This window comes from Gouania willdenowi, unplaced genomic scaffold (genome assembly GCF_900634775.1).
Source record: "Gouania willdenowi unplaced genomic scaffold, fGouWil2.1 scaffold_313_arrow_ctg1, whole genome shotgun sequence".
NCBI classification, from domain to species: Eukaryota; Metazoa; Chordata; class Actinopteri; order Blenniiformes; family Gobiesocidae; genus Gouania; species Gouania willdenowi.
This window is the reverse complement of record NW_021145074.1, coordinates 121691-135789: the sequence shown is the minus strand read 5'-3', so window position 1 is coordinate 135789 and position 14099 is coordinate 121691. Positions and strand designations below refer to the sequence as shown.

General features: G+C 39.1%; 1 long non-coding RNA gene across 1 annotated transcript; it reads left to right on the top strand.

Moving 5' to 3' along the window:
* Window positions 1–4200: 4200 nt before the first annotated feature.
* Window positions 4201–5254, top strand: LOC114459442 (uncharacterized). Its single transcript, XR_003673357.1, has 3 exons — window positions 4201–4301; window positions 5015–5112; window positions 5241–5254. It is a non-coding gene; the product is annotated as an uncharacterized LOC114459442 (long non-coding RNA).
* Window positions 5255–14099: the final 8845 nt, after the last annotated feature.

Sequence of the window (14099 nt, the reverse complement as noted above, 5' to 3'; positions counted from 1 at the left end):
CACTCTCACATTCACACACCAGTGGGACAGGACTGCCATGCAAGGCGCTAGTCGACCACTGGGAGCAACTTTGGGTTCAGTGTCTTGCCCAAGGACACTTCGACACATAGTCAGGTCAACCTCTCGATCAGAAGACGACCAACTACCACCTGAGCCACGGTCGCCTAGACAGCCCCCCACCAAAGGGCCCAGCCACACCGTAGAGCCCGGCATGGTAGGGCGCGGCCTGCACCACCTGCCCCGGAAGACCTCCGCCAGGACCGGCCTACCCTGCTGGCCAGGCCCGCCGGATCCCAAGGGCACCACCGCAAGACAAGGAACCCCCAAGGGCGAGCCCCCGGGCTAAACCCTCGTGGGGGCGTCCACCCACTCCAGCCCACAAACCGGCCACGACCCAGCAAGACCGCACAGCCCCAGACAGTGCAAGAACAGCAGCTCATGCCCCGCCGGACAGCACAAGCCATGGGGCAATGCCCCCCCCCCGGCGAGATGGGGGGGGGGCATTGTCAGAGCGGCCGCCACCGCGGGAGAGAGGCACCCCAATGGCACACAACCGATGCAGAGCAGCAGCCCCCAGCCAAAGGCGCAGAACCCACCCACCCACCAGCAGGACAGACCTACCAAGCGGCCGATACCAACCTTGACCACCGGAACAGCTAGAGCCGCCCCCCCAATAAGGAGCACCACCCCGGAGTGCCAAGCAACCCTGGTGTAGACGCAGGCCCCCTTGGACCCACACGCCGCGAGATGCGTCCCCAAGGCAACCAGGAGACAAGACAAGCACCAAGCCCCACCCGTAGGAAAGGGGCACCCCTACGCCCCACCAGGCCGGCACCGCCCGGAGAGACCCTGCAAAGAGAGCACCCAGCCACCTCCGGGGGATGGTGTGTTGAGGTGTAATTAAAATTGGAGGGATTAGTAGGGCAGCCAGAGGTGGGAGTACTACTTAGTAGCACAGGCGGCGGCCCCCTCCACCCCCAGCCCCACGATCCAGCCCCCCAAGGGGTTGGGTATGTGAGTGTGGTGCAACAAGTGGGTGAGCCAGACCAGCTAGGAGTGAGTGACATGAAGTGTCCATGTAGGAGGCCTGTCTGGTATGAGCCCGGCCCGTCTGCATGGCGAGCCACCGGAGAGGGTAGACGGGCACGCGGCACTGTGGGCCTCAGGGATGCGCCGAGCAGCACAACCGGAGACCCCCCGCGGCACCTCCCCCAAACCACGCCGGCCACATGGAGCACAGAGTTCTTCAGACGTTTACCGGTGCAGATAAAAGCAGTGTGATTCCTCCGCTGTGGAATAATCATTTGGAACATGATTAATAACTATAGTTTGTCAGATTAATGCATTAGGTATTATCAATGTTGTACATAGACGGATCACAATTACATACATTAGGAACAAAAGTTTAAAGATAATTTTATTTGCTATCACAGTTTTTTTAATACTTGTGGTACTTTTACTTTAACAGATTTAAGGATTCTAAACTGTCCAAAGTTTCTGTTGCCCAGTAAAAAAAAAAAAAAGCTTGGGTGTTTTGTTTTATTAATCTCTGAACATTTGAAAACATGTGTATTTTTTGTTACTTGAAAAGGAATGTTTATTTTTGTATGTAAACTAAACCAATTGTATAAGGCAAAGAAGATGTTTTGTTTGGTTTGAAGAGTATATGTGTAGTGACCAGAGGAGGTGCTGTGGAGGAAATGAAGAGCCACGGAAGGTGTAGAGAGAAGAAGAGGAATGGAGAAAGAAGAGAAAGAAAAGGAGACAGAGCAGATAAAGTTGAGAGAGAAAAGAAAAAAGGAAGTCCATGTTAAGAGTTCATGTTTTAGAGGACCAGCCACACAGAAGAGGACGTGAGATTGTCAACCCGACACAGTCTACTGAGCGGACTCTGTGTGAGAGTTGTACGTCAGACCGACGGATGAACATTAGCCTGTTAGCATTTAGCTTAGCTTGTCCAGCAGAGTGATTCAGTGCTACGGCGTCAATCAGCCATCCACCTGTCCTGCTCGGGAAACGAGAGGAGAAACTAGGCTGGTGTGGTGTGAAGTGGACTGCTGCTGTCGGAGAGAGAGAGGATTTTCACCGTTGGAGGAGCTAACACCACGTGGAGAGTTTGGACCTTGAATGCACCACGGAGATCCGCCATTTTCCATCAGTGTGGAAGTGAGGGGAGGAGAACACCCTGAAATACAGGCCTGAACTTGTTTTATTTTTATATGCTGGGTTTATTTTGTTTTATTTTATTACAGTGGGTCCACAGTTTGTGAGTGTTTTATTTTTACCTTACCTAAATCTTTGATTGTCTAAACAGTGATTTTTTTATGTTTGGTTAATTCAAAAAGAAAATAATAACTTTGATATAAAGCATTATTAATCCCTACTTTTGGTATTTATTATTTGTGGTGAAATATTTAATGGGCATGTGTTTTTCCTGTTTCTATTTTATCTTAATAGATCTGCGGTTGGGATAGGCTAATTAAAAATTCAATACTATTTATTAAAGAGTCCCAGAGCCTTGCTCAAAGAATTAGAGGGAGCAAGAGCGCTACATTTCCATTGTTCTTTTGTCTTATACTCCATGTAAAGAGGTCTTTTATTAGTCTATTTTCTTTTTAAAGTGGTTCCCTATTTTTGGCTTTAGACTTCAGTTACATTTATGTATAAAATATCTTCCCTACATTATAAACAAATTAAAAATATAACTTTTTTTTTTTATATTTTCTGTTTCCACTTGATCCAGAATAATAATAATAATTCTCAACAAGAATTGTTGATTGATTTGTCACATGACTGCTACAGGGTTTGAGTTTATTTTATTTAGTTTCGCATCTACCTGTAGCTCTTTGTTTTTTAGACTGATGACAACTTGTTTGTAGTTTTATTTCAGCAAGTTTCACTTTTACAGTTACAGTTGTGGACCTTTGTAAGTGAATACACTAGTTACATTACAACAACCAAATTAAACCGTATCAACTAAGTGAATTCATAAAAATGGCCTGTGTAAAGGTTTTTTCAAATGAAAAAATTGTTGAGCAAAAAATAAACACAGAAAATCTGCTCACGGGGACTCGAACTCGCAACCCTGGGCATGAAAATCCAAAATATTCCATAGGACAGTGGTTTCCAAACTTTTCCCAGTTGAAAACACCTTCAGACTTTGAACCTAAAGCCATGGACCCCCTACTCCTCCACACTTAAAAAACATCATAATGTAATGTCATATACAGTTTAGCCCTACAAGGGAATTTTTCACTGAATTTGACCTGTTGAGGAATAATATATAATGGAAAAAAATAACAATAATCTGTTAGCACATAAGAAAACATCTTATTCAGAATTATCACTTGTTTGATTTATCTAATCATTTAGCCTACTGGCATTTTTAGTAATAAACCTATTTTCTCTTTGTTTTAGAAAAATAAGTCGACCAAACATTTGTTGTTATGTAAATTTGTTATGTTGCTGCTGTTTTTTTATCCTGCAATACGAGCCAGTGCAACCACATTTTGTTATCTGTACTGTAAAGTTTAAGTTTAAATGACAATAAAGAAAGTCTAAGTCTTGATTGAACATATTGCAGTAATACAACATATTGATCACCCTGAAACTGTGAAATACAACTCACTACAACTTAAATAAGATGGATGAGGTTGAGAGGATGAACAGAACTCTGCAATGTTTGGCTGAATTTGAGAAAGTCTGAGTTTTTAATCGTTTTCCACGTAAAGTCAACAGTAGGAATAAAAAGATGAACTCACAATATTGAAGGAAAAGAAACATTTTGACTTTACAAAATAGTTGAATTATTTAGCTCAAAATAAGCATTAAAGTTTAAAATAAAACCTTTATTGTAAATACATAAAAACATTAACATGAAACTAAACAAGTGATATTAAAGATTGTTAAACAAAACTTAACATTTCAGATTTTTACTCTAGAGAAAAATAAAAACAGGAAATACTGTTTGTTGGCTAAACTCCTTAATCTAGGTTTCAAACTGGGATTAAAAAGATGAAATGTAAGATGAACAAAATTCTATTTTGTTTTCAGATATAAAAGCATGCTGTTCTTGGGAGATAACATTAGCTTTTGCTGATATCAGAAAATGTCCATCACTTAATTTTCTAAATTAAAAGACAGAGATGGTGTTCAGAAATATGAAATACAATCATTTTTTATTTTTTTTACAAATTGGTCAGTATGTGACTGTCCATGGACACCAGCACGAGGCACAAGACGGGTTCTACTTCCAGGTTCCATCGTGGGAGAGTCACCAGATGGGTTCTACTGCCATCTGTGTAAATCATAGCTTTCAGATATTACGTTAGAATAAGGGGTCGTACGTCTTTCATCCATTTTGTTGAAGTGGTGAAACAATTACCCTGAGCTTGGTTCTGTTACTGTAAATGTCTGCACTGACAAGCACTATGACCTCATCATTTCATTAAGCATTTTATTTATGTTTTCTTTGATGTTTATGCACAATTTATGCATAATCAATGTAATCTGTTTATGAGACAGTTTGTTTTAAATGCATAAATACTAAGTTTTTGACATTCCACCTAGAACGTTTTAAAGACTTTATATAACATACTGTCAGCATTTCTTGCTTTCAGAGATTCCTAAAGATAACAATAGTTTTCTTACTAGAAATTGTTTTATTAGATGCTCTGACACATTGGATGTATTGACACAAACACTTACCTCATTGAATTGTTTTATTTATCCAGGTTAGCCACACCATGTCTTGTTCTCATGCACATTATTTTGAAATGGTGTTCTCTAATAATAATAATAATAAAAAAGAACCTAGTTTGATCTTTATACACATTTTTTGTACTTTTTTATTGCATGGGAGAGAACTTTTACTCTGAGTACATTTTAAATGATCAACTTTTTAATTTTACTTGATTAGTAACTTTACTTCGACTTAAGTAAAATGTCATCAAAGTAACAGTACTTCTACTAAAGTAGACTTTTTCTGTTCTCTTTCCACCCCTGGTTGCTATAGATACGATCAACAGACTGATGAAAATAACGGTGATGGGTACAGAGTCAGAGCGTGCAGCAGGAGTCGCCATAAGATGGATGTTCCCGTCAGATTTCCAAGTATCTTGATAATTTAAAAAAAAATTCACAAAAAACAGAAAAAAATTCACAAAAGCTCTTTTCACTAATTTTTCCTCCTGTTTCTTTTTTTTCTGTTTTCCATGAATCTCTCATCACTCGTCTGTCAGCCTGATTATTTACAGTAAGTACGTTACTCACTACAACACGGGTCACTATAAGTGAAACACTGAGGTATAAAGAGTGCTGATATATTTACTAAAGTAGAAGAAGTTATTGTTACTTGATTTAAATTGTACTCAAGTACAATGTTTATTTTTGGTAATAAATCTTGGTACTTGTCCCTTGCATACATAAACATCTCATGTAGAAACTTAAAAAGGAAGAGACCAAATCTACCACAATTACAACTTTATTTATTTTCCACAAAGGCATCTGTATAAAAGCTTTGTAAGAATGTACAATTATTAATAAAATAAAACGATTAATTCAAAAATTAAAAAAAATCAATAAATTCTCAGGTTCTAAGTATAGATACATTTATGAACTCTGAGAAAATAAACGGGTGCCGTGTCTGGGCGGGGGTGCCCCGGGGGTGGGTCCAGCCGTGCTCCGTATGGCCGCCGCGGTTCTCCAGTTGTGCTGCTCGGCGCGTCTCTGGGGCCCGCGGTGCCGTGTGCCCGTCTGCGCCGTCTGCCCTCTCCGGTGGCCCGCCGTGCGGACGGGCCGGGCTCCTACCAGACATGCCTCCTACATGGACACTTCACATCACTCACTCCCAGCTGGTCTGGCTCACCCACTTGTTGCACCACACTCACATACCCAACCCTTGGGGGGCTGGGGGTGGAGGGGGCCGCCGCCTGCGCTACTAAGTAGTGGCGCGGGGGCGGCACTCCCAACTCTGGCTGCCCTACTAATCCCTCCAATTTTATTTGGTTGGGGGTTGGGGTCGGTGGGGGGATGCGCTGGGTGCTCGGCTGCTTGGGGCTTCCTCGAATGTGTGTGTGGGGGGCGGTGGCTGCCTCTCAGCCTGGGATCTTGGGGGCATCTGGGGGGTTGCTCGGCCACGGAGGGGGTTGCCTGGGGCTTCCTGGCCCCCACTTTATCTGCTGGCCTGGCTGCATCTGCGGGCCCAGGGCAGTTCCTGGGTTTGCTGTTGCGGTTTTTTTTTTTTCTTTTGCACATATACTGGTATACAATGCACTGGCACGCCTTGGGATGTGGGATAAAACTCATACTGGGCTTAACCTTAGACACGTTAATCCCAAATACCTGCTTTAGGTACTACCATTCACTCATTCCCCCACCACCATTGTGAAGTCCAAACCATCCAAAAAAGAATTAAAAATATTTACTTTCTTATTTCCGCCTTTTGCTTCTCATCTTTTTTATAAAGTAAATAATTTTATTATGCTGGGCTGTCTAGTTGCGTGGGGCAGGGCCTTAAAAGGGCGGTGCACCATCAGGTGGGGTTGGATCAGCTGCGTAATGAGCAGAGGACATCACCTCAGAGCAGCAGGGCGCACAGCGCGAGCAGAGCCATCCAGCTGACACGAGAGTGCAGTGAATGAGAGAGGAGCAGAGACGCCACCGGTATGTTAATCATTGGTTAATGTGGGACAGGTGCGCGTGCGCAATGCACTAAACTGTGCAGCAGATAGGATGGTCAAATCAGTGAGACGTCATCCTTTCTTATTAGAATAATTTGATTTGAGTAGTGTTTAAGTTAATAAAAGGACTATGTGGTTAAATAACTAAAGTAAAATGATTAAAAGTAAGTCTTTAGTTAAAGATAAAGAAAAGTTCCAGGTGATGTCATAAGTTGAAAATTATTTACTTATTTATTATTTTATTTGTTTAAAGTGATTGATATTAATACTTAACACTTAGTGAAATGTGTGTTTACAGTTTAATTAATAAAATAAATAAATAAATAAATGCAATGCAATTTGAGAAAATGTAATTGAGAATTCAAATATTTCATAGATCAAGTAAATTTCAAACTAAGGATTTATAATAACTATTTATAAATTAAGTACATTTTAGGTTTGATTTTTAGTTGTGTATTGCTTTATTAGGTGAGTATAATTTGAGCATACTGTTTAATATTACAAAAACATTTACTTTAAATCAGGAAAATGGATCAAGTTAACTAAAAATAACAGTGCTGGTAGACTTAGATTCTTAAATTTAATTGCAAATATAACATCCCAGCATGAGAAAATTGTTTATGCTTTGATTCTAACTTTCCTTCTTCCTTTGTCCAGGTTAACAACCTGCTTAAACCTGCTTAACCAAGGAACAGTTCAAATAAACTGTCAACCAAGCACAGAGGTGTTCTCAGCGTCCTCTGTCTTCCTCTCTGGCCCTTCAAGTTGGGCAGTGGTGATACAAACACATACAAACTTGACAACCATTATAGCTAAGCTTCACACTTGTCACCATACTGGCTGGATTACACAACATAATAAGCACAATTTATTCTACAACCTCACATCTCACCCTCACTGCAAAACAGTCTATTCTTCCCCATCTTTTCTATTTCCTGCCTTGAGTCTCTCCTCCCTGCTCCCTTTCCCCTCCCCTTCCACCTCCCCCTCCACTTAGGTGTAACACTGCTCTCCCTTTTTATATCCTCTCTATAATAAAATATTTCTTACCCTTCCTTAGGGAGGACTGGTGATGGTCACAATTAAGCAATAAAATAAATCTATTTTATTGCAATAACAAAATATGCATTGCTGTCTCATAATGATTGCACTTCCTGTGGTGTTGACCTTTGACAGCATGTGCAGACAAGTAAAAAAAAAAAAAAAAACCTCCATTCAACGCTGTTTTGGTGCCGTACATTACGTTTAAACATAATGCGTGTGTGTGTGTGTGTGTGTGATGCATTACGTTTAAACGGCAATGATGTCATGCATTACGTTTAACCTGATTGATCGGCTCTGATGTGATGCATTACGTTTAATCTGATTGATCGGCTGTGATGTGATGCATTACGTTTAATCTGATTGATCAGCTATGATTTTTTATCTATTTATTGGAGGATAAAGCTCACTTCCCTGGTCCTCTGTAGACTTCACAAACCAGAGATGCTTTCCATTCAAACCAATCGTAGAGCAGTTAAAGGGTGTGAACAAAACCATTAGCCCCACCCCCTGTGACCTGTAGGTAAGTGTGTGTGTGTGTGTGTGTGTGTGTGTGTGTGTGTGTGTGTGTGTGTGTGTGTGTGTGTGTGTGTGTGTGTGTGTGTGTGTGTGTGTGTGTGTGTGTGTGTGTGTGTGTGTGTGTGTGTGTGTGTGTGTGTGTGTGTGTGTGTTATCCCCTTCAGGCTTGATATTTAAAACCATCTTATCCTACAGCTAAAATGTGCTATTGTGAGCAGCTAGACAGATAGAAGTACTACTTTTAAAAACATTAGGACTGTAGGTTGAATATTTTAGAAGTTATGACAATGTGTTGACAAAGAGTTGAAGGTAAAGCTGTCCCTCTACTCTAGAAGTTGGTCAAAGCTAAAAATGGAACTCATTGAAGGGCTGTGAGTCAGAAACGGTTAAAGATACAGAAAAGTTGAAGGTATTCACTGAAAATGAACAAAGAGCTGAACATTTTAAAAGTTGAAATGAGTTAAAGAACTGTTGACCAGAAAGTTACATTTCAAGGTGAACTTCATTAAAATTAATTACAAAGTTGAATAGTTATTAAAAAACTCAAATTCAAAATGACAAAACTTGACAAAAACTTCTAAAGTGTAGTCTCTAATTCTGCCTCCATCTACATTTTAGTTTCTATAATCAACATCAGATTAATTCTGATCAGTATATCGTTAAAAGGGATTTCATTCCATGAACATATTTAAAAAATTTCCATTTCTTCCTAACATTTCATTTAATGTTCATCAAATTTTAGCATTATTTAATTTAATATATTTGATCTTCCTATGATAATATGACCCACATTTAATCACAAAAGGCAGCTTAGAACAGATCAATGTTGACAGGTTGTCATGGCAACTCAGGGTAAAATGGAAGCTCACTGTTGACAGGTTGTCATGGCAACTCAGGCTAAGATGAAAGCTCAATGTTGAGAGGTTGTCAGGCAACTCAGGCTAAGATGAAAGCTGCAGAATCTCCACCATTCTACAGAATCTCCTTGTGCACCGTCAGAAACGACTAAAGTAGCTTTAATAATATAGATTAACGTTGACCAGCAGATGTCATCAGTGAGCAACGTTGGAGAGCAAAGTGAGTTTCTAGTAATAATAATGTCAACTTTAATGACTCATTTTGTGATTTTCCAGAATCCTGTGAGTAAATACTGCTTGTTTTATTTTAAATGTATTTACATATTTAGTAATAATCTTGTGTGAATGAGATGATATTGTAAAGATCTTTGAAACGACTTTGTCATAAAAGCGCTATTTAAATTTGTTCATTTTAACATTTAGTCTGAATTGGATCATTTTATACAGTGTGTGCGTGTGTGTGTGTGTGTAACCCAAAATCAGATGCTGAGCTAGTGTGACGATAACAATGTTTATTTAAAGGTCACATGTTACGCTAAATTAACTTTTCTGTGCTTTAAACATGATAAAGTGTTATTAGGGCTTCATACACATGTCCTAAATATAGTTTTTAATTAATTCCCTCAATCGTTAGTTAGAGGGTGATTTGCTCCTTTCTTACTACAGGGTGAGCCCAAACACCTCGCTACATTTTGATGACGCGTTCCCACTTTGATGACGAATTTGACTCCACGCCTCCAGGAAGCTTTCTCCCATGATTGACATGTAAACAGACATGTGTTTATAAAGCAGCATGAGCTCAGCTACAGATTTCAATATGTATTTCAATAAATTAACGGCCATTTTGATAAAAATGGCCATAACGACCACTAGGGGAGGTTGCTGAGGTGGATCCACATCCTAAAATAATCAGTAGTGTTCATGACATCTATGTACCAAGTTTCATGCTTTTAACCCAAAGTGCACTATTCTACCAACAATTCTTCCTTAACCGCCCACTACTGGTACTGATCCAGGATCTGTGGTGGAGAACATGACCTGACTTTAATCAGTAAGTTCAGGGATATTTTGTTTTCTGTTTTATTCACACAAATGATTCATTTTTTAAAAAAAATTTCCATTTATTTAGAAATATATTACAATTATATTTAAACAAAAACTTATTTTTTTTTATTATATATGTCATATAAAGATGTATGAGAGCAGCATTAATATCAACATATTTCCCCTCAGGGATCAATAGTTTACTGAATCTGATCAGGTTTATTGATTAAGTTTGATCAACTTCATTTAAATTAAACTAATTTAAATCATCCTGATGACATCATTCCAGACTATAATGATTAAACAAAAACAAATGCATCAGTTATTTCACCACTAGAGGGCAGAATATTGTACAGTATTAGAAGCTATCAAGTTATCATGAACCTATGATGTTTCAGACTCTACAATCCCTGTCATCGTTGGTCTCGTCCACAACAACAGAACAACTGCAGCTCTTCACCAGAAATGGCCGTAGCTTCACAGACACATAAACGTTACGTGGGAACTGGTCTGCTCAGTATTTTGGTAGTTTAGACGTGTTTCAGGTGGACGCTTCAACATGTTGTTTAGCTCAGGACCAGGAGGGGTGCTGGGGTGCACCAAATGAACGGTCCCCTTTCTGCATTTAACAGTGGATTTTATTTTTATTGGTAGATTCTGTCATTCTGTCTATGATTCTATTAACACAGATATTATTGGACCATAATTAGCCAATCATGAGCTCATTACAAGTTGTTCATTAATCCTGTAAGAACAAAGTCAAACCTCAAAGTCAAACTGTTTCCACTGAAGACCTTCATTTACAAATCAATGGGAATTTAAATTATTCAGCCACAAAATCTAAATATTTTCCTCCACATCATGTGATCTCTGAACAAACTGATCATTTTAGTCAATTTCAAAGTGATGACACTGCAAAGGATGGATGAATATTTATAGATCCTTCATGTTCATTCTGTCTCTTCTATCCTTCAGGTGGAGCTGATTCTATGCTGATGTTACAGGTGAATGGAGGATTGTGGAACCACTCAGCCGTGACAGGAAACATGATGAGAAATGAATGGATTGAAGTTTGGTTCCTGACGTCCATGTGGATGTTCTATTGAAGTTGATCTCCTACTGAAGCCTAATGCTATGTCTGATCCATCTTTAACAGCCACTGTTCTTTCTAGGAAACACATTTAGAAACAAATGTTTGTTTGGTTCCTTCTCTGTGTTTAATCTCTAACTGTTCTACAGGACTCTGGAAGCCAGAACAAAGTGACACCTCAACGTTCTCAGGACGATGAATCTAAGAGAAAAACTTCAGAGCAAAGAGTTCAACAGCAGAGCCAAGCTGGAGTTAAAGCTAAACATACATGTGACCAGTGTGGGAAGGCCTTTAGCTTTAAATCAAACCTCACTAGACATCAAAGAATCCATTTTGGAGAAAAACTCTTCATCTGTGACGAGTGTGGAAAAGCGTTTGCTCAGAAAGAGCACCTGAAGATCCATCAGCTTGTTCACAATGGAGAGAAACCTCACACGTGTGATGAATGTGGAAAGACTTTTAGTCAATCTGGACACCTCAGTCTACATGTCCTCATTCATCGTGGAATCAAAGCTCACAGATGTGAACTGTGGAAAGACTTTTACACAAAGATCACATTTAACTCTGCACATGCAGACTCACTCCAGAACAGTGTTGTATCACTGTGACCACTGTGGGAAAATATATAAACACAAAAAAACCCTCATCCATCACCTGAGATCTCACACTGGACATGAAGTGTGTCCCTGTGACCAGTGTGACAAAGGTTTTACAACATATCAACAATTAAAATATCACCAAACCAGCCACTCATCAGAAAGACCTCATAAATGTGACACATGTGGAAAATCTTACAAGAGGAAATCTAACCTTAATTTCCACCAACGCGTTCATGAGAAAAATGTTTTCTGATGTGATGAGTGTGGGAAGACCTTCAGCACTTCATCTGTTTTCCACTCACATCTCTGTGTGGATGGAGACATGGAGCAGGAATCATCTTCAGATCCCAGCGACACACGGATGGTGACGACACCTTCTGGTTCCAGTGTTGGACTGAAGAACCCAGAGATCAGGCTGCACAGGATTCCAACATAAACCTGCTGTCAGCTGGAAAATGGACACCAACAGTTCAGGAAGTTGTTGATCTGATCTGGTTAAATAAATAAATGTGACACATTGATTCCAGTGCTCATTGTTTTTTTACACTGTGATTTTATTCCTTTGACTCATCACTGAAACTGTACAAATATCAGGTAATTTAAAAAAAAAAAAAATCAAGAAAATCTCTTTACGTTGTGTGACAATTTTGAAAGTGTGTAATATGTTTTATTGTATATATTTAATCAAAATCATTAATATGAGACATTGGATTTATTAACAGCAGCAATGGTCTGATAACAGGATGCTGAAAATTGATTGTTACTGTAATGTAGAGCTAATAGTTTATACTTCCACCAACAGTTCTTAGAATGTTCTGTAAGAAGATGATTTGACGATTAGAAGAAGAAAAATTCTCTTCAGAATCCACCAACATGTAGGAAAAGCTTGTCCATCAGGAAGAACAGTTTCACTGTGTTGACCAGCGTTCCTGGTTTACTCCTTCAAAGTAACTAAATACTCTTGTTCTGTTGAGCAGCTACACTCACCTACTTCATCAACTCCCAATCCTCTCAGTGAGAGGGGAATTAGCTCAAATGGTAGAGCGCTAGCTACACAAAGGCAAGGGGACAATTTTTACACTCCCTCACACAAAGGAAAGGATGCAAAAAGCAATAGTGAAATATCATAGACAGTGTCACCTGTACCTCTATATAGATATTTCTGGTGTATTTTAACAGAGTCACCAGACGTGCTCCTTGCTTTGAGCTGGACTTGAACCCACAACCTGCTGGCCAACACAAAGCCTGGGTCACACACACTCACACAAAGAATTAAAAAAAACTAAACTTAGACTTTAGAATAACAAATTATAAATAATTAACAATTTAAGAATTTCTTTTTATTATTTTTATTGTGTAATGTTCCTTCATGCACCAATATCTTTCCTCTTTCTCACTGTACTGTGTACAGGACCATGTGTGTGTAAATATCTCCTATTGTTTATTACCCTGTTTATTTATCTACTGCTGCTAAAACACTGCAAATGTCCTCTTTGTTGGACAAATATAGGTTATATTGTTTTATCTTAAATGTAACACTTAATGATAAATGAAAAATAAACCAGTATAAAAATATAATAATTTACTTGTGCAAACAATGCAAAAAAAAAAAAAAAAAAAAAAATCTGAATCTATTTCCACATCTTAACTACAACTGTTAAATAGTTGTACAACTTCCAACCAAAGTAATATCTCTAAATCTCACCAGTAGATGTCCCCAGTGAGCTTGTGTTTGTCTTGTTTTGTGCAGTAGTTGATGTTAGTTTGTCTTAAAACACTTAAAATCTATTGTTCTTATCTTTAATGAACTGAAAGTAGTGTTTACCATGTAAATCATCTTTTTCTGTATTCAGTAGACATTATAAATGTATCAAACACTATTGTACGCCTTCATATTATTGTCTTTATTATAATAAATAATTAGTTATTTTAACATAAGCACCACTGTTTGGGTCAGTGTAACACCCAATGTAATATAGTTTTGCCTTCATTTATTCATCTTTAGCAATTAATTTGCATTCCAAATATATCTGACATCTAACTAAAAAGCAATCGATGTCTGTGTGGATGTGTGCATGTGAGTGTGTGTAGCAAATATCTCCCAGACGCGGTGCAAGTTCGACCTGAAACTTGGTCAACGGGTTCCAAATACCCCGAGTGTGTGTATCTGTTATTTTGGAGTAATTTGGTCATTTCAAAATGTTTATTTTAATTTTATTTCACTTCTGGACGGCCCCGAAATGAAACCTATTCAACTTTTGACCTCAGG